Raw genomic sequence first — 25,017 nt, 5'->3', positions numbered from 1 at the left:
CTGTTATTTCTATCTTTTGGTTATCTGAACATTGGTGTACAATCATCTGTCTGAATTTCTGCTTAATTGTTTTGGGAATTACTGGTCTATGTTAATTTTATGTTTTATTTTTCAACACCCACCAAATTATGTCACAGATGCACACCATTTTACACTTTTACCTCCCCACCAGTAGTGCATGAGCATTCCATTTTGTCTATATTTTAACCAACACTCTTTATTTTCTGTATTTTTAAAAAACTGACCATCCAACTAGTTTTGAAGTAATATCTCATTTTCCTATTTGTGTTTTTGCATCAAAACAATGAATAGAATTGCAGAGGGCTAAGAAATTTAAGTAACTTTTTGGTAACCAGTGGATTTTTTTGATCAAAGGTAAGGTGGTTTGTAAGATAACTTTGTTCATCAAAATATTGGTTTCTGATTCTGCATTGACTCACTAACAAATCATATACAATTTTTCCAGCAGCAGAACACTTTTATCACTTGGAACCTAATACACCTCTAATTCAACTTGGTACTCAAATATCAAGAAAACATATACATGCCCACTTTTTGTTCCAGATGATACCAACCAATTCTAGTAGACTGAGAGAAAAATAATTTATTGGCTCATGTTATTGGGAAGATTATTGCAGCATTTCACAACAAGGACAAGCTGTAAAATACAGACTCAGTACTAGATAGTGGTATTCAACTCAAGAATTTTTCACACCCCTTGTTCCCAGTAACACATCTAGGATGCTCTTGGCAGTCTTGTCTGTCATGTTATCTGACTGTCAAACAAGTTCCCTTCCTTCAAACGTTAGCATATTGAATTCTCCCATTTACATTACAAGTTCTATCTTAGCCCAATTGGATAGAAGCCATTCTAATTAATTTTTTTTTACTTTTAAATTCTATATTTGATAATTATTTTTATTTTTATTTTTTTATTTTATATATTTTTTACATCATTTTTCATTATTTGCACAATGTATGCATTTTCAGCTTGTTTACAGTCCCCATACAATTCCCATCCCCCTTGTTTTGATCCTCCCCCCTACTCCCCACCCTGTAATGTGTCTCTGGTGTATAGTTGCTTATTGATTTTGATTTTTATGTTATTATAATTAGGTTTTTTTTCCTGGTCCCTTATTTAGGTTTTCTAAATTCCTGCTATGAGTGAGACCATCCAGTATTTTTCTTTTTCTTTCTGGCTTATTTTGCTTATTTTGCTGATCCCTTCCAGCTCCAACCATGTTGCTGCAAATTGCATGAGTATATCTTTTTTGATTGCTGAGTAATATTGCATTGTGTATATGTATCACATTTTCTTGATCCAGTCATCTATTTTTGGGCATTTGGGTTGTTTCCATAGCTTAGCTATTGTAAATAGTGCTGCTACAGGGCCTCCCCTGGTGGCTCAGATGGTTGAACGCAGGGCTGTGAAGCTACCAACAGCCTCTGCAGTGCCAGTTCAATCCGGGCCGGCAGGCGAGGGTCCCACATGACACAGTAGACCTCTCCTGTCTTGTCCGCTGCTCCCCTCAGCAGTGTATTTCGCCAGTCTACCTGCTCTGTTCCCCCGCTCTGTCTCTGGTGAATCCTCTCGCCCTCCCACGCATCTGGCCTATACCCCGGTTCTTGTATAAATAAATAAATAAATAAACAAACAAACAAACAAATAAATAAATAAATCTTTGAAAAAAAATAGTTCTGCTATAAACATAAGGATGCAGGTGCCCTTTTGAATTAATGTTTCTGTGTCCTTTGGGTAAATACCTAGGAGTGGAATTGCTGGATCATATGGAAGCTCCATCTTTAGCAGGTTGAGGAATCTCCACACAGCTTTCCATAGTGGTTGGACCAGTTTGCACTCCCACCAGCAGTGCAGGAGAGTTCCTTTTTCTCCACATCCTTGCCAGCATTTGTTGTTGCTAGTTTTTTTAATATCTACATAAATTTTTTTGGAATTATTTTTCCCTGGATGGATAAGAAGGTGACAGAATAGGAGGGAAAGGAAGAATGGGAGTTAGGCATGGCAATTATTTAGGGATCTCAGAACCCTTCACAGTAACCCCATTTTTAAAAAAAAAACTGGCAGTAATTATTGCGATCCATTACCTTGATTATGAAAAAGAACACACACAGTCATGTAGATATTAAGTTCACACAGGAGAGGAGGGAGCAGAACTTAGATTTTCTTTTTCTCAAGTCAGTTCTTTGTATTTTATCAGTCTACCTTCTAATACAAATATTTAAGAAAAATTTGCCAACTACCTCTCTCATCACCCTCTACTTCTTGCCTCTCCTTAGTTCCTTTTATTTTGATTGAGTGGAGTTTGTAAATTCAGATTAATGCATGGTCCTTCGGTTTGATAGTGAACATAGCATCCTAAGGAGTCATAAATGGAACCAAAATGCAATTGCTTTATCTGATTTCTCATTCACAGCTTTCTCCACTAGAATGTATTGTTTTTAGATGAGAATTTGAAGTTAATTATCAATTTCCAGATACAGCCTATGGCATTAATTTACAATATGGTGAGAGGTTCAAACAGGATTGTTATTGTGCAGAAAATTTGGTAAAATGATTACATTTTCCTGGAAATAATTAGTTTCTTGGTAACTTTGGGAGTCTGCTGTATTATATCACTGTCCTAAACTGAATGGGAACAAATTTGTAAGTATTCAAATTGAAATGAGCCTATGGCATAAGCAGAGGGCCATGACCAGCTTTGCCTTTGCCACCCCCATGTGGAAGTGACTGAAGGCTGAGAAGCAGCGGTGGTTTCCTGTCCCGCTGCCTCAGTGTGTTTTAGACAGTAGCTGGTGTGCACTGCGCTGAAAGTGGTGGCAGCTGCAGGAGCACTGCCTCTGGGCAGCACCCAGGCCACCCTGCAGCGGGAAGCCACTTCAGTGGCTTTAACTTCTGGGCACTGGGAGTTTTATTTGCCGGGAGACAGCTTGTTGCTGATGTAGCTTCTTCACAATGATAGTCCATCTGTCCTTGGCTTTTGGCTTGCACCACTTACTTGAGAACAGGGTAAGGGATACCATTTTAATTGTTGATTTTAGCTTACAGGACCCTGGAAACCTGTCCAGATAGCATGAAACTAAGCCTGGGCTAGCTTGCTAGAGGAGAGACCGTGAATAGCAGAGACCAGTTTTCCCAGCCCAGTATGGGAATTTTCAAAATTCCTAGGTTCATATGTGAACCCAGTGAAGATCAGAATTACCTGGCTGACCCCAGCCCTAACTGTTGACCTGCAGAATTATTATTTTAGGCCAATAAGTTTTGGCATGCTTTGTTTCTCAGTTAACTGATACAGATTACTTAGTCAAATATTTGCTAACATAGTTAACTGATGCAGGCTAGGACATCTTTCCTAGTGAATTCATCTCTGACATTGCCTCTGAGAAAAAGCACAGCATTATTTAAGAATGGATATGCCTGCAGTTCAATGTTGAGTTAGAGTTTTATGGGAACATTTTCACCTTGCTGCTCTCAGTGCTGGTTTCTATTTTAGCATCAGAGGTTATCTCTGGTAGTCCTTTTTGAAGTCATGGAAACAAAAATTTTTGTTTTACATATACTGTGTAATTAAGATTATGCTTTAAATCTGGAATTTAAACCAGAAATTAGAGACTGAAAGACTCTATTGATCTTGGCATTTGTACCCTGCACTCGTGTCTCCCCAACCAATGCAGATGAGGGTAAACTTCACACCCTCTCCTTGTCAGCACTTGGATGAAATGAGGGAGTTGAAGAAAATGGCTAGCTGGAGGGGCTCTCCTGGTGGCTCAGCAGTTGAGCGGTTGAGCGCTGCCCGCAACCACTGCCGTGCTGGTTTGTTCCCCTGCCACCGCGAGGGACCCACAAAAAAAAAAAAAAAAGAAAAAAAAAAGAAAATGGCCAGCTGGATATGAAAATGCAAAATTAACGCAGTAACAACACCACACCACACCTACACTTATTCTTCAAGTTAAATAGTCTGAATTGTGTTGATGGTACGTCCAAAAATGTCATCAGTTGCCCTGATAAAAACCAGGAATGATACTTGCAGAGGATATGGGTTTAAGTAAGAAATCCACAGAATTGTGCCTTCCTCTGTAAATTCAGCTGCTCCTTATAACGTCTTGTGTCATCACCACTCTCCCTTTCAAAGGGATACATTTAAATACCTGGCATTTTGAGGACAAAAGGTAGTTTTAAGTGATACCTTTAAAGACTATGACAAGATACACGAAAGTTACATAGATGGACACATATCTAGCTTTTATAGAAATCTATCTAACATATTGTAGTGTGGGAATGAAACCACAAGATGGCAAAAGAATGGCTCTAATCATCAATGCCCTCTCCTGTCTCGCCCGCTGCTCCCCCCAGCAGTGTCTTCAATCTATCTGCCTGTTCTGCTCCTCACTCTCTGGTGAAATTCTCTCACCCTTCCGCACCTTTGGTCTGTACCCCAGTTCTTGTATAAATAAATAAAATCTTATAAAAAATTATTTTAAAAAAAGCTTGTTAATTCTTTAGATGCAGGATGTATCCAGCTTGAGCTAATTAACCCTGTCATTAATTCAATGTAAGGGTTAATTAGTTAAAACTGGCATAATAGTTGCAATCTGAAAAAATATTTTAACCTTTTAATAATCTCCATTTTATTTGTGTCTAGGGAACACCAAGGAATAAGAATTTGGCTTGCCAAAAATACATGCATAGGGCTTTCCCGGTGGTGCAGTGGTTGAGCGCTGGGTTGCGAAGCTGCCCGTAGCCTCTGCAGCACTGGTTCGATCCCTGGCCACCAGACGAGGGTCCTACATGGCGCGCAGACCTCTCCTGCCGCCCGCTGCTCCCCTCAGCAGTGTATTTCGTCTGTCTGCCTGTTCTGTTCCCCGCTCTGACTCTGGTGAATTCTCTCACCCTCCCGTGCTTCTGACTGTACCCAGTGCTTGTATAAATAAATAAATAAATAAATAAATAAATAAATAAATCTTAAAAATAAAGGCAATACATGCATATTTCTTTTTGGTTTAAGAACTAGATAATAACATCTAAAGTCTATTCCAGTGTGTAGACATAGATCTCAAATATACTTAGAGCGTGCTGAAAATCAGATGAAGTTAATTATCTCCATTTTGTTCCTAAATTCTTCCATAGGGAAAGGACATAAGAGGTAGGAGGTAAATAAATTGCCCTTTTCTAAAGTGAATTCATGGGCAAGTTAGGTTTCACTTCCCACTTCACAGTATTTTGAGGCAGTCCAGGTTAATATGTGGATAAGGAAGAAAGGAAGAGGAGATGGATGATGGAAGAAGTTTCAGTGAATTATATAAGAAAAGGCATACTTTTTGCTGCATTGCGTTTCCTTGTTATCTCTTTAAATCCTCCTCATGATCCTATAAGGAGTATTATTATTATTCCTATCTTGTAATAGTAGAAGTTGAGCCTCAAAGTGGTTGAGTAACCAAAGATTACCCAGCAAGTAAGTAGGAGAATTACATTTTGAACCCAGATAGCCTGAGAGTAGAGTCCTTGCTTTTATTCTGCTCTAATACCCTGAACACATGCTAAAAATAGCATAGCCTCAGTTTTTGTACTTTTATAAGAAGATGTTTCATATTTAACAATACATAATAAACAATATACTGACACAATATATAGCATATATACCATATATGAAGTAAAATTGACTGTAGTGTATTTAAATATTTTTAATGTAGTTGACTTCTTTTTACAGGGAGTAGGACAAGTTAAAACCAGGGAATCGAAACTATTACTTGGGCCATTTACCAAATTTTCCCAGGAGTATGATCTTATTTTTTGAAATTGAAACAGTGCTATGTCTTAATAGTTGACCAGCTGTTTTGTGTCCCTCCAGGAACAAACTTGGAAGCTTTCCCAAGTTCAACTCTATTGAATTGGTCTCTCCATGCACTTGTGTATGTGTGAATGTGTGCCTGGTTGAAGTTGGTAATACTGTAAGGGAAAGGAGACTTAACCTTCTGTATCAAATAATTCTGTGAAAGAATTAAAGTCATTCCCACAGTTGCTGGGGTCCTATAGTTAATCTTAGTAGGTTGGGTGCTCTTAATAAATCTTGTCTGAAGTAATATACTGAGTCCCTCAATGGCAAACATTGACAGATACTAGAAATTTATATTTTAAAACCCACAAAGCTAATAAGGGAAAATAATTTTTTAATAGTTAAACTTACATTTTGCAAGTTAGTAGTGTTTATAATTTGGGAATTATTAAAACTTAAAACTACACTAAGATTTTTGGGATGCTTCATATATATGGAAGGGAGAGAGAAAGGGAGAGAGAGAGATTGTGATATTGCTATCCTTAAGCAAAATCCCACTGGCTTTGATAAAATCTTTCTATATGGTCCTCTGTTCCTCCTTGTGGTATTTATCTTTCATATTTCATAAGGACTTTGACTCCTACTGATTTCTTTGCTCTTTTGTCATGGACTTTTCAATGTTTATTGACAACCTAGTGCACACCCAGCCTTGTGGTACCTTGACACATTTGACATGTACATTTATCCACATTTGTGACACTGTCATCACATGACAGTCTCTGAGATGAGTGTCTAATCATCTCCTACCCTGTGGACCTCTCTTGGTTTTCTTTTCTAAGTCTAGATTTTAGTGTTATTTTCTTACCTACTTCCCTTGTACAATGTCTTCTATTGTCTTATTTGTACCTTCTCTTATTTTTCCACAAACTGCAATCTTATTTCGTAGGATTTAGGATCAGAGTAAGCAAATTCCCCCTCTGCGTTCACTTCTTCACCCTTAGCACTTTTGCATGCTACTTCAGCTTGCTATAGTATCATGTCATCAAAAAACAGTGCTTTTAACCCACATTTTTCAGATTAAGGACCTGGGCTAAGTGACACTTAAAATTTGTCCAGGTAACATGGCTAGAAATTGGTCAGGTTTTCTGAGTCCAGTGATTTTTACTTTAGAAGTTTCTGAGTTATTCCAGGAAAATTAAACACAAATTTGTATGTCTGTGTATATATATATAGCTATATATATCTCAATTCCTTTGTCTGTAAGTTAATTTTATTGTTTTGATTTTTGGTGAAAATTATGAGACCAGCCTATATTACCTATAGTCAGGAAAAACTATAATCATGTGTTTAAATATTACACCAGCAGGTGGCGCTCGGAACCCGTTGATTTATTTATGCAACTCAAATTTCTGAATGACGTTAAGTTTATCAAAGAAAAAGACACTAATTTGTAGTACCTCTAGCAATTATAGTGTATAGCTTTGTTGTTATATGTAACTTCCATGAAACCCAATAAGGGGCCTCCCCTGGTGGCGCAGCGGTGAGCGCTGTGGTTTCAAGGCTGCCTGCAGCCTCTGCAGCCTCTGCAGCGCCAGTTCGATCCCCGGCTGCTGGCGAGGGTCCCACACAAAAAAAAAAAAACAATAAGAAGAATTTAAGGATTAGAACCACAGTTCTGGAGAGAGAAATTGGGCATTTGGTCTTGTTTTGGAAGTTCCTTGACATGTAAGTTTTCAAAACACTACTGTAGGGTAAGGTAAAAAGTATCAGGCTTTTCTGCCCTCCCGCCATTAGGATAGATGATGGAACCCTGCAGTCCTGAATGCATGCCTGATGGCGGGCACCTGGAGTAGGGTGTGGGCATAGGTAGATGGGATTTGACTGGGCTTTCAAGGGCGGCGTCATGGGGAAGCCAGCAGAAGCCGAGAGAGAAGCAAGAGAAGCAGAAGCCAAGAGAAGGCCGGAGAGCCCAGAGTGAAGACCTGCTGGGGGCTGGGAGGCCTGGTATTATCCCAGCCCCCGCAGCACCCCTGCCTGCCATGTACCTGGTACCTGGTAATCTAAATAAAAAGCCTGCAAAAGCCACTGAGGACTCTGATTCCTGCTTTACCTGGTCTGCTGGATCATAGAAAACCTGCCCTGTCTCTTTCCTGACCTTACAACTACCAAATCATTTAGTGCAGGGGACTATCAACGCCTGGCTTTGTGATGCACCAGAAAGTCTCCAATTATCTCAGAATGTGTCAAATATCTCAAAAAATTATTATAATTCTCTTAACTTAAGTACTACAGGTAAGGTAGAAGGATCAGGCGTTTCTACCCTCCCGCCATTAGGATAGATGAGGGAACCCTGTGGTCCTGAATGTGTACCTGATGGCGGGCACCTGAAGTGGGTACACCTGGGCTGAGAGACTGAGTTTATAAGGGCGGCGTCGCGGGGACAGCCAGCAAAACCAAGAACGAACAGAAGCTGAGAGAAGAAGAAGCAGAGAGCTCAGATAGAGTGAGGATTTGCTGGGGGCTGGGAGGACTGTCAGTCTCCCGGCCCCCTAGCACCCCTGCCAGCCATGTGCCTGGTTGAATCTGAATAAGAGACCTGCAAAAACCACTGAGGACTCTGATTCCTCCTTTACTCGGTCTGCTGGATCAGAAATCCTGCTCTGTTCCCTGTTCTTGACCCTGCAAGTACAAAAATAGATTTTAATGTTTAAATTTTATTTTTATTAACCACATAATTTTATTCTTATCATTTGTAACAATTATATAATAAGGAAATTCTATAAAATAATGTACTTTATTGCAATTTCCTAATGAAGGAATATCCTTTTATATATACCTTTTCCTAAACCTTTTCCTACAAACAAAATATACCTTTTCCTACAAATTTTCAACACCTGTAATAGGTTTATTGTCAAAACACAGCAGTTGTTTGACTCTGATTTGCAGGTTGGGATAAATTTATCAATAAGTTTCAATCACATCTGTTATTTTCTGTTATTTTCATTCCCCTATAGCTGATAACCTCCAGGTGCAAGAAGATCTTGGGGTAAGCCTGTTTCTCCTACTGTCTACTCATCTAGACATCTGGGTACTCTGTGGTTGCAGAAGATCTTCACTATATCTTTTTTTTAAAGATTTATTTATGTATTTAAGAACTGGGGTGTAGCCAGAGATGTAGGGGGGTGGTGAGAGGATTTACCAGAGACAGAGTGGGGAGTAGAACAGGCGAGTGACTGAAATACACTGCTGAGGAGAGCAGCGGGTAAGACAGGAGAGGTCTGCTGCCATGTGGCTTAACTCCTGGCTGGGGATGGAACTCAGGCAGCAGTGGCTGGCGATAGCTTGATAGCACCGTGTCTTTAACCCTTGTGCCATCAGGAAGGCCCCTTTTCACTAAGTCTTAAGTCTGTCTTCTGGTATATCCTCATATGGGAAGAGATCAGCTCTGCATCCAAGTTCTTCTGTGAAGGGTTTTGGTAGCATCCAGCAATAGCTAGCTTTACAATGGCCTCCGGTTTCTGCTGGTCAAATTGAGCAGCTGTTACTTGTTTAAATCCACCTGGTAGCCCGAGTGTGAGATTTCTATTTACTCTTTCATTTGTTTTCAGAAAATGCCATGTATTTTGTGTTCATTGTGACAACATAATCTTCACAGTCATTTGGGTCACTTTAGAGGAATTCACACAGCTTCCCACCAGCAGGACTGTCTTCTTTTCCAGGCCCCAAAGCCAGTCTCCTATAGCCGATTTTAATATTTTTAGAAGCAGCAGCAACTTGAGTAAATGATAGCTTTAAGACCAACTAAAAGGACCCTTTCTTTTTCTAATTAAAACATCTGCCTTATTGATTCACAATAGTACTTAAAATGATCGTTTTTTCCTTTATTTTTATTTTTTAAATAATGCAGCTTTGGAGGACTAGTAAACATTTTCTGAATAGGCTACATCTTAACATCATTCATACTTATCAATGCCACCATAAAGGGATTAGTTTAACTTCTACCATCATAGCACCTGGTAGTGATTTGAATACAATGGACAAAGGACAGAAAATCAGAGAAGGGGTATAGGGAAGATTGATTGTTTTGAGTGAGGATGTTTAGTGCCCTGCAATGGTTGATTTTGATAATTTCATCCAGTTTTATACTTAGGCTTTTTTCCTTTTTTCGTGGAGAGGAACCTCTTTAAACTGACATAACTAAAAATCTTCTTTGACAAGTGTATGTGGACACTTCCGAAGTAGCTTAGTTTGAGTCATTTTGCTGTTTCATCCCCCTTATCTGTCTATACAGAAGGGCTGGTGACCCTGTGAGGGGCTCTGAGACCTTGAGCTTGATAGGTAGGTTCCCACCAAAAGTGGGATCTAAAAGGGTGTTGGACTATAAACCAGAGACACACTATGGCGGGAGGAGCGGGGAAAGGAGGGATGGGGCCAAAATAAGGGGGGTGCAATTGTATGGGGAATATATAAATTAAAAAATATATAATAAAAAATAAATAAGTGTGTTGGGGGACATTTAGCTGGAGCAGACCTCCTGTAAGGGCAGGATAGGACACTGAGTAGGTTATGATCCGAGCAGATGGGGTAAGGAGAAGAGTCCTGGAGGCCTCAGTGGCTTTTCAGGCTTTTATTTGGATTTACCAGGTACACAGCAGGCAGGAGTGCCGGAGGGCCAGGAGGCTGGCAGGCCTTTCAGCCCCCAGCAAGTCTTCACTCTTTCTGGGCTCTCGGACCTTCTCTCATGGCTTCTGCTTCTCTGCTGTTTCGTTCTTTTGTTCTCTTTGCTTCTGCTGGTGTCCCTGGGACGCCACCCTTATAAGCCCAGTCCCGGTGAATCCCATCTACCTATGCCCACACCCTATTCCAGGTGCCCGCCATCAGGCATGCATTCAGGACCACAGGGATCCATCATCTATCCTAATGGCAGAAGGGCAGAAAAGCCGGATGCTTTTTCACTTACCCTATACCTACTATATGAAGGAGCTCTGCAGAATAAAGGACTTGAGAAAATTACCCTCCCATCATGCACCAGTCAAAAAAAAAAAAAAGAGAACGGGCCTCCCTGGTGGTGCAAGGGTTTAAGCACTTCACTATGAAGCAATCTGCAGCAAGAGTTTGATCCCCAGCCAGCCAGGGAGCAACCCACATGGTGAAGCAGACCTCTCCGGTCTCGCCAGCTGCTCCCCTCAGCAGTGTATTTCGGGAGATCTGCCTGTTCTGTTTCCCACTCTGTCTCTGGTGAATCCTCTAAGCCCCCTGCATCTCTGGCCTGTACCCCAGCTCTTGTATGCATAAATAAATAAATCTTTAAAAAAAATTCTTTTTTTTTTTTTTTTATTTTGATAACATTTTATTGTAATAAAATGAATTACACACATGTGCATACACATACTCGCATGCACACAAGAAGGAAAGATATAAAGCGATTAATTCAGTTCCTCAAATGAGCAAGGCGAACAGAAAACAAATAACTAAGTATTAGTTACCTTCTTATTTGACAGATAAATTTATTTTTAATCACTCTCTGTTTTCCTGTCTTGGCCTATTCATAGTAACGAAATTGAATTTTTTTTTTTTTTTAAATTTTATTTTATTTATTTTTTTTTTTAAATATTAAATTTTATTTTTATATTCCCCCATACAATTGCAAACGCCCCATTCTGACCCCAATCCTTCCCCTAACGCCCCCCACCCCCAAAAAGTGTCTCTGGTTCATAGTTTTTTGTTGATTTTGATTTTCACTTTCTTATATTCATTTTCCTGGTCCCTTATTTAAGTTTTCTAGATTCCTGCTATGAGTGAGACCATCCGGTATTTTTCTTTTTCTTTTTGGCTTATTTCGCTGAGCATGATCCCTTCCAGTGCCATCCATGTTGCTGCAAATTGCATGTGTTTATCTTTTTTGAATGCTGAGTAATATTCCATGGTATATATGTACCACATCTTCTTGATCCAGTCATCTATTTTGGGCATTTGGGTTGTTTCCAAAGCTTAGCTATTGTAAACAGTGCTGCTATAAACATAGGAGTGCAGGTGCTCTTTGGAATTGATGTTTCTGTGTCCTTTGGGTAAATACCTAGGAGTGGAATTGCTGGATCATATGGAAGCTCTATGTTTAGTAGGTCCAGAAATCTCCACACAGCTCTCCATAGTGGTTGGACCAGTTTGCACTCCCACCAACAGTGCACAAGAGTTCCTTTTTCTCCACATCCTCGCCAACATTTGTTGTTGCTAGTTTTTTTAATATGTGCCATTCTCACTGGTGTGAGATGGTATCTCATGGTAGTTTTGATTTGCATTTCCCTGATTACAAGTGATGTTGAACATTTTTTCATATGTCTGTTGGCCATTTGCATTTCCTCTTCAGAGAAGTTTCTTTTTAGCTCTTCTGCCCATTTTTTGACTGGATTATTTTCTTTGTTGTTGCTGAGTCTCATCAGCTCTTTGCAGATTTTTGTGATCAGTCCTTTATCATTAGTGTTGGGTGCAAAAATGTTCTCCCAGTTGGTGGGGTTTCTCTTTGTTTTTGTTATTGTCTCTTTTGCTGTGCAGAAGCTCTTTAATTTGATGTAGTCCCAGCTGTTTATCTTTGCCTTCACTATCACTGCTTTGGGTGATGTGTCTGTAAAGATGTCTTTGATGTGCAAATCCCGTAGTGTTTCACCTATATTTCCTTCTATGTATTTTATGGTTTCAGGTCTTATGTCTAGTTCTTTAATCCATTTTGAGTTGATTTTTGTGTATGGTGTGAGGTAGTGGTCAAGCTTCATTCTTTTGCATGTAGCGACCCAGTTTTCCCAGCACCATTTATTGAACAAACTTTCTTTGCTCCAATGCATAGTCTTTGCTCCTTTGTCAAAGATTAGTTGACCATAAATCTGTGGGTTTATTTCTGGATTTTCTATTCGATTCCATTGGTCTGTATGTCTGTTCTTGTTCCAATACCATGCAGTTTTGATGATTATGGCTTTGTAGTATAGTTTGAAGTCTGGGAGTGTGATGCCTCCATTTCCTTCTTTTTTTTTCAGTAGAGCTTTGGCTATTCGGGGTTTTTGGTGATTCCATATGAATTTCATCAATAATTGTTCTATTTCTTTGAAGAATGCCATTGAGATTTTGATTGGAATAGCATTGAATCTGTATATTGCTTTTGGTAGGATGGCCATTTTAATAATGTTTATTCTTCCAATCCATGAGCAGGGGATGTCTTTCCATTTCTTTGTGTCTTCTTCTATTTCTTTTAACAGTGTTTTATAGTTTTCTTTGTATAGGTCCTTTACCTCTTTTGTTAGATTTATTCCCAAATATTTGATTTTTTTTGTTTCGATAATAAAAGGGGTGGTTTTTTTGATTTCTTCTTCTTCAGATTTATTGTTTGTGTATAGGAAGGCTACTGACTTTTGCGTGTTGATTTTGTATCCTGCCACTTTACTGAATTGATTGATGAGTTGAATTAGTTTTTCTGTGGAGATTTTGGGGTTCTCTATGTATATTATCATATCATCTGCAAATAGTGATAGTTTGACTTCTTCTTTTCCTATTTGGATTCCTTGGATGTCTTTCTCTTGTCTTATTGCTCTGGCTAGGACTTCCAGTATTATATTGAAAAGCAGTGGTGAGAGTGGACATCCTTGTCTTGTTCCAGATCTTAATGGAATTGCTTTCAGCTTTTCACCATTGAGAATGATACTGGCTGTTGGCTTGTCATAGATGGCCTTTATGATGTTGAGGTATGTTCCTTGTATCCCAAGAATTTCAAGGGCTTTTATCATGAATGGGTGTTGCACTTTGTCGAAAGCTTTCTCAGCATCTATTGATATTATCATATGGTTTTTATATTTCTTTTTGTTGATGTGTTGGATAACGTTGATTGATTTTCGGATGTTAAACCATCCTTGTGCCCCTGGAATGAATCCAACTTGGTCGTGGTGAATTATCTTATGGATACATTGTTGGATTCTGATAGCTAAAATTTTATTGAGGATTTTTGCATCAGTGTTCATTAGGGAGATTGGCCTATAGTTTTCCTTTTTTGTGTTGTCCTTATTCGGTTTTGGTATTAGTGTAATATTGGCTTCATAGAACGTGTTTGGTATTGTCCCTTCCTTCTCAATTTTTTGGAAGAGTTTGTGAAGGATAGGCACTAATTCGTCTCTGAATGTTTGGTAGAATTCATTTGTAAATCCATCAGGTCCTGGGCTTTTGTTTTTGGGGAGGTTTTTAATTACCATTTCAATTTCGCTGCTTGTAATTGGTCTGTTTAGGTGTTCTATTTCTTCTTTATCTAGCTTTGGGTGATTGTAGAGTTGTAGGAATTTGTCCATCTCCTCTAGATTGTTGAACTTGTTTCCATATAACTGTTCATAGTAGTTACTGATTATTCTTTTGATTTCTGCTGTGTCCGTTGTGATTTCTCCTCTTTCATTTATGATTCTGTGTATTTGTGCTTTCTCCCTTTTTTCCTTTGTGAGCCTGGCTAGGGGTTTGTCTATTTTATTTATTTTTTCAAAGAACCAGCTCTTGGTTTCATTGATCTTTTGGATTGTTTTTTTAGTTTCAATTTCATTTATTTCTGCTTTGGTTTTTATTATTTCTTTTCTTCTACTGGTTCTGGGGTTTTTTTGTTGTTCTTTTTCTAGATCTTTGAGCTTCGAGATTAGGTTGTTTCTTTGAGTTCTTTCTTGTTTTTTGATGTGAGCTTCTATTGCTATATATTTTCCTCTTATTACTGCTTTTGCTGCATCCCATACATTTAGGATATTGGTGTCCTCCTTGTCATTCAATTCAAAGAATTTTTTAATTTCTTCTTTGATCTCCTCGTTAGTCCAGTGGTCTTCCAGTAGTGTGGCTTTTAATCTCCATGAGGTAGGATAGTTCCTTGCCTTCTTTTTATGATTTATTTCTAGTTTGATGCCTTCGTGGTCAGAAAAGATGGTTGGTATGATTTCAATCTTGGTGTATCTGTTGATGTTTGTCTTGTGCCCCAGTATGTGATCGATCCTGGAGAATGATCCGTGTGCGCTTGAGAAAAATGTGTACTCCGTTTTTTTTGGGTTTAGTGTTCTATAGATGTCTGTTAAGCCCAAATGCTCTAGGTCCTTATTTAGAGCTTTAGTTTCTTTACTTATTTTTTGTCTTGTTGATCTATCCATTGTTGATAGTGGTGTGTTGAAGTCTCCCACTACATATGTGTTTTCTCTGATGTCTGTTTTCAGAGAGGACAACAGTTGTCTGATATATTTTGGTGCTCTTTCGTTTGGTGAGTATATGTTAATGAGTGTTATTTCTTCTTGAAGTATTGTCCCCTTAATCATAATGTAGTGACCATTGGGGTCTCTTTTTATTTTTTTGAGTTTGAAGTCTGTTTTATCTGATATAAGTATAGCTGTTCCTGCTTTCTTTTTTGGCCCATTTGCTTGTAGGATTGTTTTCCATCCTTTGACTTTGAGCCTATTTTTATCTTTTGTAGCTAAATGTGTTTCCTGGAGACAGCAAAAGGTTGGGTTTTGTTTCTTAATCCAGGCTGCAACTCTGTGTCTTTTTATTGAAGAGTTTAGTCCATTTACATTTAGAGTTAATATTGATATGTTAGCATCTGTATTTGCCATTATGTTTGTCTTTCCTTTGATTTTATTTATTTATTCTTTTAATAACATTTTTTTTTTTTTGGTCTTCTTTCGTTGTTATTCGTCCCTCTGAGGTTCTGGCTTTAGGATTCCTTGTAGTATTTTTTGGAGTGGGGGTTTAGTCGCAATGAAATTCCGGAGTTTCTCTTTGTCTGGGAAGGTCCATATTCTTTCTTCATGGAGGAAAGAGAGCTTTGCGGGATAGAGTATTCTTGGTTGGCATCTGTTTTCTTGGAGTCTGTTGACTATGTCCCTCCACTCTCTCCTTGCCCGTAGTGTTTCTTCAGAGAAGTCTGATGTCAGCCTGATTGGCTTTCCTTTGAATGTTATCTGTTTCTTCCCTCTTGTCAGCTTCATTATTTTTTCCTTGTCCTGGATTCTTGGGAGCTTTACTATTATGTGTCTTGCTGTGTTTTTCCTTTCGTCGTGGAAGTTTGGTGTTCTTCTTGCTTCTTGTATATCAATTTTCAGCTCCTTCTTCTCATTTGGGAAGTTCTCTTCAATTATATCCATGAATATTTTCTCTGTTCCTACATCTCTCTCCTCTCCTTCTGGAATTCCTATAACTCTTATATTTCCTTTCCTCATGGAGTCAGATAGTTCTCGAAGTCTTTCTTTATTCTTTTTCCTTCGTACTTCTCTTTCCTTTTCTGTTTTGGTTCTTTTTATTTCTGTGTCTTCAAGATTACTTATTCGTTCTTCCATTTCATCTATTCTGCTTTCATTGCTTTTCCCAGAGTTCTTTAGTTCCTCCATTAATTCTTTGATCTCCTGCATTTCTCTTACTTCCCTCTTTAGGGACTCAATTTCCTTCTTCTGATCTATCACTTTTTTAATCATGGCAATTTTAAATTCTCTTTCTGGAAGGCTCAGAAGTTCTTCCAAGTTGCTGTCGTTGCAATCTGGGGAGTGGTTTTCTTTTTGTGGTGTGCTTCTTTCCTGAGGAGTTTTTAGGTTGCGTGTGGTTCTTCTACTCCCTACTGTCTGTTTTCTAATTTGTCGTATGCGTTGGGACACTGTGTTGCTCGGACTGACTGACATCTTGGGTGAACTTCTCCGCTCCCCTCTGGCTCTTCCAGGAGCCATCTCTGTCTTCTGGGGGAGATTTCTGCTGGTTTTAGGCAGTTTTTACTGAAGAAATGTCCCTGTTCTCAAATGGCGAAGCGGGATGCAGTCCCTGCGCCTCCGGTTTCAGGCACACTCTTCTGCGCACCCGGTCTGCCCCGGACGTGGGTGCCTGCTCCCTCTGTGGGCTCAGACTGCTGGTCGGAAGGGGCCTGGCGTGGAATAACTTCCCAGCTGGCCACTGGGTCCTCCAGAAACCTTCTGCCCTTTTCAAGCAGTCTTAAGAAATGTCCTGTTTTATAGGGTGTTAGTGACTTTTTTTTTTCCTGGTCGCTAGGTGGCGCCAGAGATCTCTCCTATTGTCCTTGGGGGGCTGTTTTTCGCCTCCCCCCACCCCGTGGGACAGAGAACAGAGCGGGAATGGGAGGGTACACCTCAACAGCTTTGGGGTGCTGTGTCTGCCTTGTGCCCCACCGTCGTGGAGAAACCACGCCCCGAATTTTCGTGCCCCGGGTCTCAGTTCAAAGCCCTCAGTTCCAGGACGCGGGCTGTAGCCCAGTTCAGTGGCGCGGGAATGGCGCCTTTTGCACCGCTCCCGTGCCTGGGCGCCTGGTTCCTGCTCACTCAGGGAGGGACCTTCACCTCAGTGAGGACCTCCGTGCGTCTCCCCGCAAGCCTAGGTCGCAGGCGCGGGGACCTGGGCAGCCGCGATCCAGGTCTGCACTTGCTTTTCAAGTGCGCTGAGTGCGCCCCTTTCCGCGCAGGCTTACCGGCAGCCCGGGCTGTGTGCGCGTCTCCCGGGGTCTTTGTTCTTCTCTATTGGCGCCCGGAGCCGTTCGCTCACCGCCGCCGCTGCGGATCCTGCAGGGTTCGCCTCAGCTCCCGTTCACTGGGTGTGGTGGCTGCACTAGTTCCTTTCCACGCACAGTCCCGCTTGCTGCGTCGTTTGTTCTTGTGGGCCGTTTTGGTTTGTTGTTTCCTCCTCTCTGCCGGTCGGAGAGTGCCGCCTCTGTGGGCGGGGGAGGGGAGCAGGGTTCTGCGCTTCCCTCCCTTCTAGTCCTCTTTTATGGCCACTTTCTTCTTCGGGTAGTTTGCTGGAGTCGTCCGTTTATCTTCCGTGTCCCAGTTCTCACTGGGACCTGCCGCTTTTCCTCCCTATTAACTTTTTTTAATGGGAGATCTTACTGGCAGCGTCTCCTCGCCGCCATGTTGCTCCGCCCCTCCAAAAAAAATTCTTAAAACTATGCATACATGCATTTGACAAGAGAGTCAGCATTTGGGCCCCTGCACCCAGAGGGCATCAGTGTCTTAGATTGTAGAAGCATCCATTAAAAAAAAGCATCCATTAATTTTTTTCTAACGCCTTTTCTTATTTAAAAAAAAAAAAAACCCAACAGTTAAAAACAGAAGAGGAGAGGACTCAAAGAACAGAGAGAAAACAATACAACCATTTAATATTTCTACATCACTGAGAACAGACTGTCAAGAAAGTAAACAAGGAGTAAAAGTATTTTAAATTTACATGGAAGCACCACCGGAGAGCCTAGCTGAGGGCATAGCTGAGTGCTACCACCAGTCTTAGAGTTTTGAGCACACTCATCTCATCCATTCATCTATTCATTCAATCAGGATTTGCTGAGATGCTACAATGGTTACCATAACCTTGATGTGTTCTGAGAAAAATGGTCCTCAAGACCATATGTAGGATAAACAAAATTATCAGCCTTTTTTTTAGGCATTTTTTTTTTTTTATTTGTTTGGTTGGTTTATACATGCACTGGGTACAGTCAGAAGCGTGGGAGGGTGAGAGAATTCACCAGAGCCAGAGCGGGGAGCAGAGCAGGCAGAAGGACAGAAGTACACTGCTGAGGGGAGCAGCGGGCGGCAGGAGAGGTCTGCGCTCCATGTGGGACCCTCCTCCGGTGGCCGGGGAGCAGCGGGGGATCGAACCGGCACCGCAGAGGCCGCGGGCAGCTTCGCAACCCAGTGCTCAACCGCTGCGCCACCGGGGAGGCCCAAATTATCAGCTTTTTAATGTCTTCCTGTCATTAGCATGTCTGATCAGGGCCTGAGGTCTTGCCCTGTAATTATGGACACTCGGGCCCAGGAAGCACTGGACATGCGTTGTAGGGTAAGGTAAAAGTATCAGGCTTTTCTGCCCTCCCGCCATCAGGATAAATGAAGGAACCCTGTGGTCCCGAATGCATGCCTGATGGCGGGCACCTGGAATAGGGTGTGGGCATAGGTAGATGGGATTCACCTGTGCTAAGACTGGGCTTTTTAAGGGCGGTGTCACAGGGACACCAGCAGAAGCAGAGAAGCAGAAGCAGAACCACCAGAGAACACTAGAGAGCCCAGAAAGAGTGAAGACTTGCTGGGGGCTGGGAACCCTGCCAGCCTCACAGCCCCTCAGCCCCCCAGTACCCCTGCCTGCTGTGTACCTGGTAAATCCTAATAAAAGCCTGCAAAATCCACCAAGGGCTCAGGACTCTCTCCTCCTTTACCCCATCTGCATAGAATCATAGAAATCCTGTTCCGTGTCCTCCTGCCCCTTACATTTGGCGTAAGTGCAAGATGATCCATGCAGATGGGAATGGAGCGCTCCGAAGACTCAGGAGGGACTGAAGAGTAGCAGACTGAGCCTGTGACAGCGCTGGAGGTGCCAGGGCAGCACAGGGGGTGGACAAGATCCAGGAGCTACAGGATGAGACCTCGCCTAGAGGAGGAGACAGCCAAGAGGACCAGCCAATGACCCCCGAGGCAGCAAGAATCATTGGGGAAGAAAGGACCATTCTTCAGAGCTCACCAGTGTGGACAAAGGGAAAAGCCGATGAACTTGGACTAATGGACTAACAATCCCGCCAGAAGGGGGAGGACCTTGGCAAGTTTAATATGTTTTGGGGACCCTGGGGGTGGATGTTATCATTTAAAATCAAGGCATGGCCAGTGGGCCTTGGTCTAAGAGCCCACAGTTGGCTGAGGGAGGAAGTCCTCGCCAAGTTCTCTGCAGCCAGGCAGAGAAAAAGCCAACTGAGAAAGCAAAAGCTGGTACTGAGATTGAGAAGCTCTGAGTGGCTGTTAAGCACTAGGTAGGCTAAAGAAGGCCAGTGAGTCTCTTAAAATCAGCTGTGGGTGATGCCCTGCTCATTGTTAAGTGAGGGTGAGGAGCTGAGGAACTGGTCCTTGGGGGACAGGTGGGGAATGTGGCTTGTAGTGGAGCCCAAGCCTAAGAGGGGACCCAAGAGAGGCCTCATGTGGAGCGTGCATCCACAGATCCCTGACCCTTGTGCTTATGCAATGGGTTGGCCTGAGTGCAGGGGTCTGCGTGTTGCATTGGTGGCTATGAAAGCCGAGTGTTGGAGTGACTGCAGTCAGAAACACTGAGGGTTGGGCGATTACCCGCAAAGAGTACAGAATTGCCAATCCAGGAGTGAGTGCATCCTGGGGGTGGATGTGGTGTGCAGCTTGTGGCTTACACTACAGCTGGAGAAGGCCAGGAAGCCTGATGGCTCCTAGTGTATTACAGCAGATGCTGTGAGTGAGTACCCTCCCTTGTATGAGCAGTGCCTTTGGCAGCAGATTTGGTGGCTCATGTGCTGGTGCCAGTAACTGTCTTTTGCCACTAGGTTGGTGCCGTGCCTGGACTAATTTGTTCTGTTGTATTTTGTTATATTGTGATGTATTTCATTTGCTTTTGTGGGCCATGGCTGCAGTGTTCTATTGCCAAGAGAAACGTAAATGACTTGTATAGACTGGCAGAAAACCCTGAAGGGGTGGATTGTAGGGTAAGGTAAAAGCATCAGGCTTTTCTGCCCTCCTGCCATTAGGATAGATGACGGAACCCTAGGATCCTGAATGCATGCCTGATGGCGGGCACCTGGAATAGGATGTGGGCATATGTAGATGGGATTCACTTCGGCTAAGACTGGGCTTTTAAGGGCGGCATCATGGGGACGCCAGCAGAAGAAGAAGCAGAAGCAGAACCACGAGAGAAGCAGAGAGAATATGAGAGAAGGCCGAAGAGCCCGGAAAGAATGAAGACTTGCTGGAGACCGGGAGGCCTTCCAGCCTCCTGGCCCCCCAGCACCCCTGCCTGCCGTGTACCTGGTAATTCCAATAAAAGCCTGCAAAAGCCACTGAGGGCTCTTGGATTCCCTCCTCCTTTACCCTGTCTGCTGGATCAGAAAACCTGCTCTGTGGTCTTCCTGCCATTACATGTATATATGTAAATGGGGGCACGTGTGGCCAGGGTCTATAAGGGTGTCTTCACTCTGAGGGCTGGATGACAGAGGGAGGAGACAGCCAGAGGAATTAATTCTGAGAGAGAAAGCTGATCTGTCCTGATTCAGCAGCAAAGGCCTGTAAAATATCCTAGGCTCCAAAATTATCTTTTCATATGCGAGTATTGATGATGAACCTACCAGGCCTGGGATGATTGCAAAACACCATATAAAAAAGCAATCTGGGTGGCCTCCCCAGTGGTGCAAGGGTTTGAGTGCAGCACTGTGAAGCTATTTGCAGCTACTGCAGCATAAGTTCGATCCCCGGTCAGGGAGGTGGTCTGTGACCCACATGGTGAAGGTGCAGCAGACCTCTCCTGTCTCAGCAGTGTATTTCCCCTGCTCTTTCCCCTCAGCAGTGTATTTCAGTCAATCCATCTGTTCTGCTCCCCACTCTCTCTCGTGAATCCTTTCATGTACCCCCCTAACAACTCTGACCTGTACCCCAGTTCTTATATGCATGAATAAATCTTATAATAAAATAAAAAAGCAATCTGAAGATATCACCAAGCTGGCAATAGAAGAGTTTCCTTGCTTTCCTTCCCAAATGAATAAATAGCAATTAATTGGAAATCACACCGAAGGAGTCCTGAGCCACAGGCTGAGATTAAATCACTCCTTGTACATCAGAGACCAATACAGGCGGCACCTGAGGGAATATAGTGGAAATTCATGCTGCGGTGGGCTGAAGGGCGGTGGAAACACCTGGAGGCTGTGGTCAGGGATGGAGGACTCAGAAGTGGGGTGGCTGTCCTCATCAGGGGATTCTAGGGAGGAAAGGGTGTGGAAGTACATGCCCTTGATTTGGTGACGCCCACATGGAGGACAGCACCTCTACCCAGACTGGGAGGGTGGCTCAGGGTTGAGTTCTAATGACCTAGAAGGCCTCCAGTGGCTCCCACCCAAGGTGGCATGAGCTCTGCTCCAATACTGGCCTCATTTGCTTTCAAATCCCAGCTTTGAAGTTTTAAAGCTATAACTTAACCACCATTCAGTCCCCTCCGTTGTAAATTGACGATCATAACTCTCGTCCTCTGATCTGCTCCAGAGTTCTTGCAAGGATCAAAAGGGATAACATGCGAAAGTGCTTTGCAAAGTGTAAAATGCTAGTTAAATGTGGGTATTATTATTATTGCTCAGGAAGAACACTTAGCTCATTGCTTAGTAATGGTGAGGCAAACAGTGTCACTAAATAAGACAATATAATGGTCTTAAGAGGCTCTAATTCAGTTTCTCCTTTTTATTCAAGCACACAATTGCATTCTAACACTTCACAGACAGGCTGAAATGGGCCCTGTGGAGGCAGATAAGGAAAATTAGAACAAGGAGCTATTTGCTCCCTCATTTTAATAACTGAGTCAAGGAGCAGGCACTTTGATACAGGAAAGAAGGAAACCTCTCTTACTCAGTCCTCGGTGAGAAAATAACTCTATTACCAAGCAGGCTCTCTATAATCAAGGACACTGGCACTGCTCACGGAGACTGCTCCCAGCATAGGAAAGAGAAAGACGCCATCAGCATCAATACAGTGTTCTCAATATGTAAAATCAGACTAGAGTCACCACCATTCACGAGACAGTCATTTTCACAGATCTTTTTTTCCTTTTTAAATAATTGAGTACTGAAGTGGTAGATCATGGGTGATGGAAGCAAAGAGTAAAATTTAGGATGGAGGTATCAAAAGACCAGAAAATGGAGGTGGGGGTAGAAATGATCAACACAGTCACTCAACCAGCTATAGAAATGAAAAACCCTTAGGCTCCAGCTGCTATACTAAGTCTCAGACTGCTATAGAAAGTATCTGGAGGTGCAGACCGGAGGTGGGGATATGGAGATGGAGGGCCATTGTCAAGAATTGCTGGTGCTTACAAATGAACTAGTCACTTGGCTAGAAGTAATTAATTTAAAAGCAGACAACAATTCCACAAAGGAACAAACTCCTCCCAAAAAGAACAGTCTATCAATACAGTTTCTGCCCTGGCAAGATACAGCTCTTCCGCCCGCCTGCTGCTATGCAGTGCCTCTTAACAAACCTGTCCTTTTTGGAAGAAAAGAGCCAGCTCTTTTCTGCCCACTTGTGTCTGTGCAAGTATCCTCTTTTTCCTTTCCTTTTTTAATATATCTTTTTAAAAAAGATTTATTTATTTATGCATATGAGAACGGGGTGCAGGCCAAAGGTGCAGGGGGTGAGTGGATCAACCAGAAACAGAGTGGGGCACAAAACAGGGAGATTGACTGAAATACACTGCTGAGAGGAGAAGCAGGCGAGCCAGGAGAGGTCTGCAGCACCATGTGGGTTGCTCCCTAGCTGGGGATAGAACTTGTGCTGCAGTGGCTGTGGTCAGCTTCATAGCTTGCGTCTTAACCCCCTGTGCCACCAGGGAGGCCCTCCTTTTTTTAATATAATAAACCTGCTTTTTTGGATATAACTAAACATTTCTGCCTTGTGGGGAAATCTGCCAGGTGCTGCTGAAAGGGGAACTCTGAAATTTTTCTCAATGGTAACCTAAGGATCCCCTCATTGAACCCAACATCTCTCCAAAATGAATTCAATGGGTGCTTTGATGGGGGGTGCACCATGGCAATAACACCTGAAGGGGGGGTATTTTACTCCCACAACACTAACCACAGTGTAAACCAACAGTACCACAATAAAAAAAAAATCAAAACATTGGGGATGAAGGTGCCCTCTGTTGCTCAAATATGACAAGGTATGAATGTCTTGCATTTGCGTAACCTTTATTTGTATGGTGTAGAGAAGGAAAATGTAGTGTTTAGGGAAATGAGAGGAATGTGGAGTGTGTGTGTGTGTGCTTGGAGGTAAGGACTGTTTTTGGGTTACGCTGAATCTCAGTGAGTGAGTAGAATGCTGTAAGGGCCAGACTGGGCACAGTGCAGGTTTTCTGATCCCATGCAGACCGGGTAAAGGAGGAGTCAGAGTCCTCAGTAGTTTTGCAGGTTTTTTATTTGGGGTTCACCAGGCATATGGCAGGCAAGGGTGCTGGCTGGGGGGCTGGGAGGCCCCCCAGCAAGTCTTCATTCTATCTGGGCTCTCTAGCGTTCGTTCTGCTGCTTCTCGGCTTCGGCTTCGGCTTCTACTGCTGCTGCTGGTGCTGCTGGCGTCCCCCCGTGACGCCGCCCTTAAAAGCACAGTCTTAGCTCAGCTGAATCCCATCTACCTATGCCCACACCCTATTCCAGGTGCCTGCCATCAGGCATGCATTCAGGACAAGGATCCATCATCTATCCTGATGGCAGGAGGGCAGAAAAGCCTGATATTTTCTTTATCCTACAAATGCAATAAAAAGTAAACCCCTACTAAGCGAACCGTTGAGACCATGGTCAATGCCTACCACGTAGTGTTTGGAATATAAAACAAATACTTTAGAATTGTGAAATAAATGAACAAGTGAGTGACACCTACATTCCACACTGACAAGAAAAAAATGTGCTTTCATATGTATTTCCCACACTTACAATGTACTTTTTCAAATATTTTGCACAGGGAGACGATAGCTTTTTTTTTTTCTCAATGTTTTTAGTATTTCCTTTTTCATTTAGCTTCAAAGTTGTAAGCTAATATAGAATTCTAAAGTCTGCAGGGTCAGTGCTGGAAAAACCCTGGAGACAATTTGTTATGTATGCCAGGGATTCTTTCCATTTCCAGGTTGTGTGTGCATGCATGCTGTGGGTGTGTTGGTGCAAATGTGCTTCTCAGTTCCTGAAGTTGAAGTCTGAGAGCTGCTGTGGAGTCTAGTTACCTTCCAGGCTTTTATTTGGATCCCTAGTTTGATCCATTACTGGCTGTGTGCCATGGGACAAGTTATATAACCTCTCTGGGTTTCAATAAAAAAAAATTTTTTTTCCTCCAAAGAACTTCATTTTTTTAATTAGTGTGACCATCTATATCAACTTGAATAATTCAACTCCATGAATGATTGTGTGCAAACTGAAAAATGGAGAATGATGTAGATAACCACAAAATTTGTTCTGAAACTAATACGTGTGGTCAGACAAAATGCCAAAAATTAAGAGGAAACACATCATCTTACTTTTTGAAATATCAAAAAATATTAACTGTGATTAAAAAATAAAAGTTTGCACAATTTGAACCAAGGTATCTCAAAGAAGTTGCACCAGCAAGAAGAGACTTATAAAAAGCTAAGACACAAACCTAACCTGTAAGGCTTATATGCTTATCTTGTGTATCATTCTACTACTGAAAAAAAAACAAAACAAAACAAAACTGGACTA

At 42.0% G+C, this 25,017-nt stretch overlaps 1 pseudogene; it reads left to right on the top strand.

The window, feature by feature from the left end:
• The first annotated feature begins 8,812 nt into the window (after positions 1-8,812).
• The window catches only part of LOC119260303 (mannosyl-oligosaccharide 1,2-alpha-mannosidase IB-like), a 124,293-nt pseudogene continuing 108,088 nt past the window's right edge, over positions 8,813-25,017 (top strand).

Source organism: Talpa occidentalis, unplaced genomic scaffold (genome assembly GCF_014898055.3).
Source record: "Talpa occidentalis isolate TD23 unplaced genomic scaffold, MPIMG_talOcc4v2.1 talOcc4.6, whole genome shotgun sequence".
NCBI classification, from domain to species: Eukaryota; Metazoa; Chordata; class Mammalia; order Eulipotyphla; family Talpidae; genus Talpa; species Talpa occidentalis.
The sequence above is the reverse complement of the archived record's forward strand: the minus strand, read 5'-3'. Positions and strand labels throughout refer to the sequence as shown.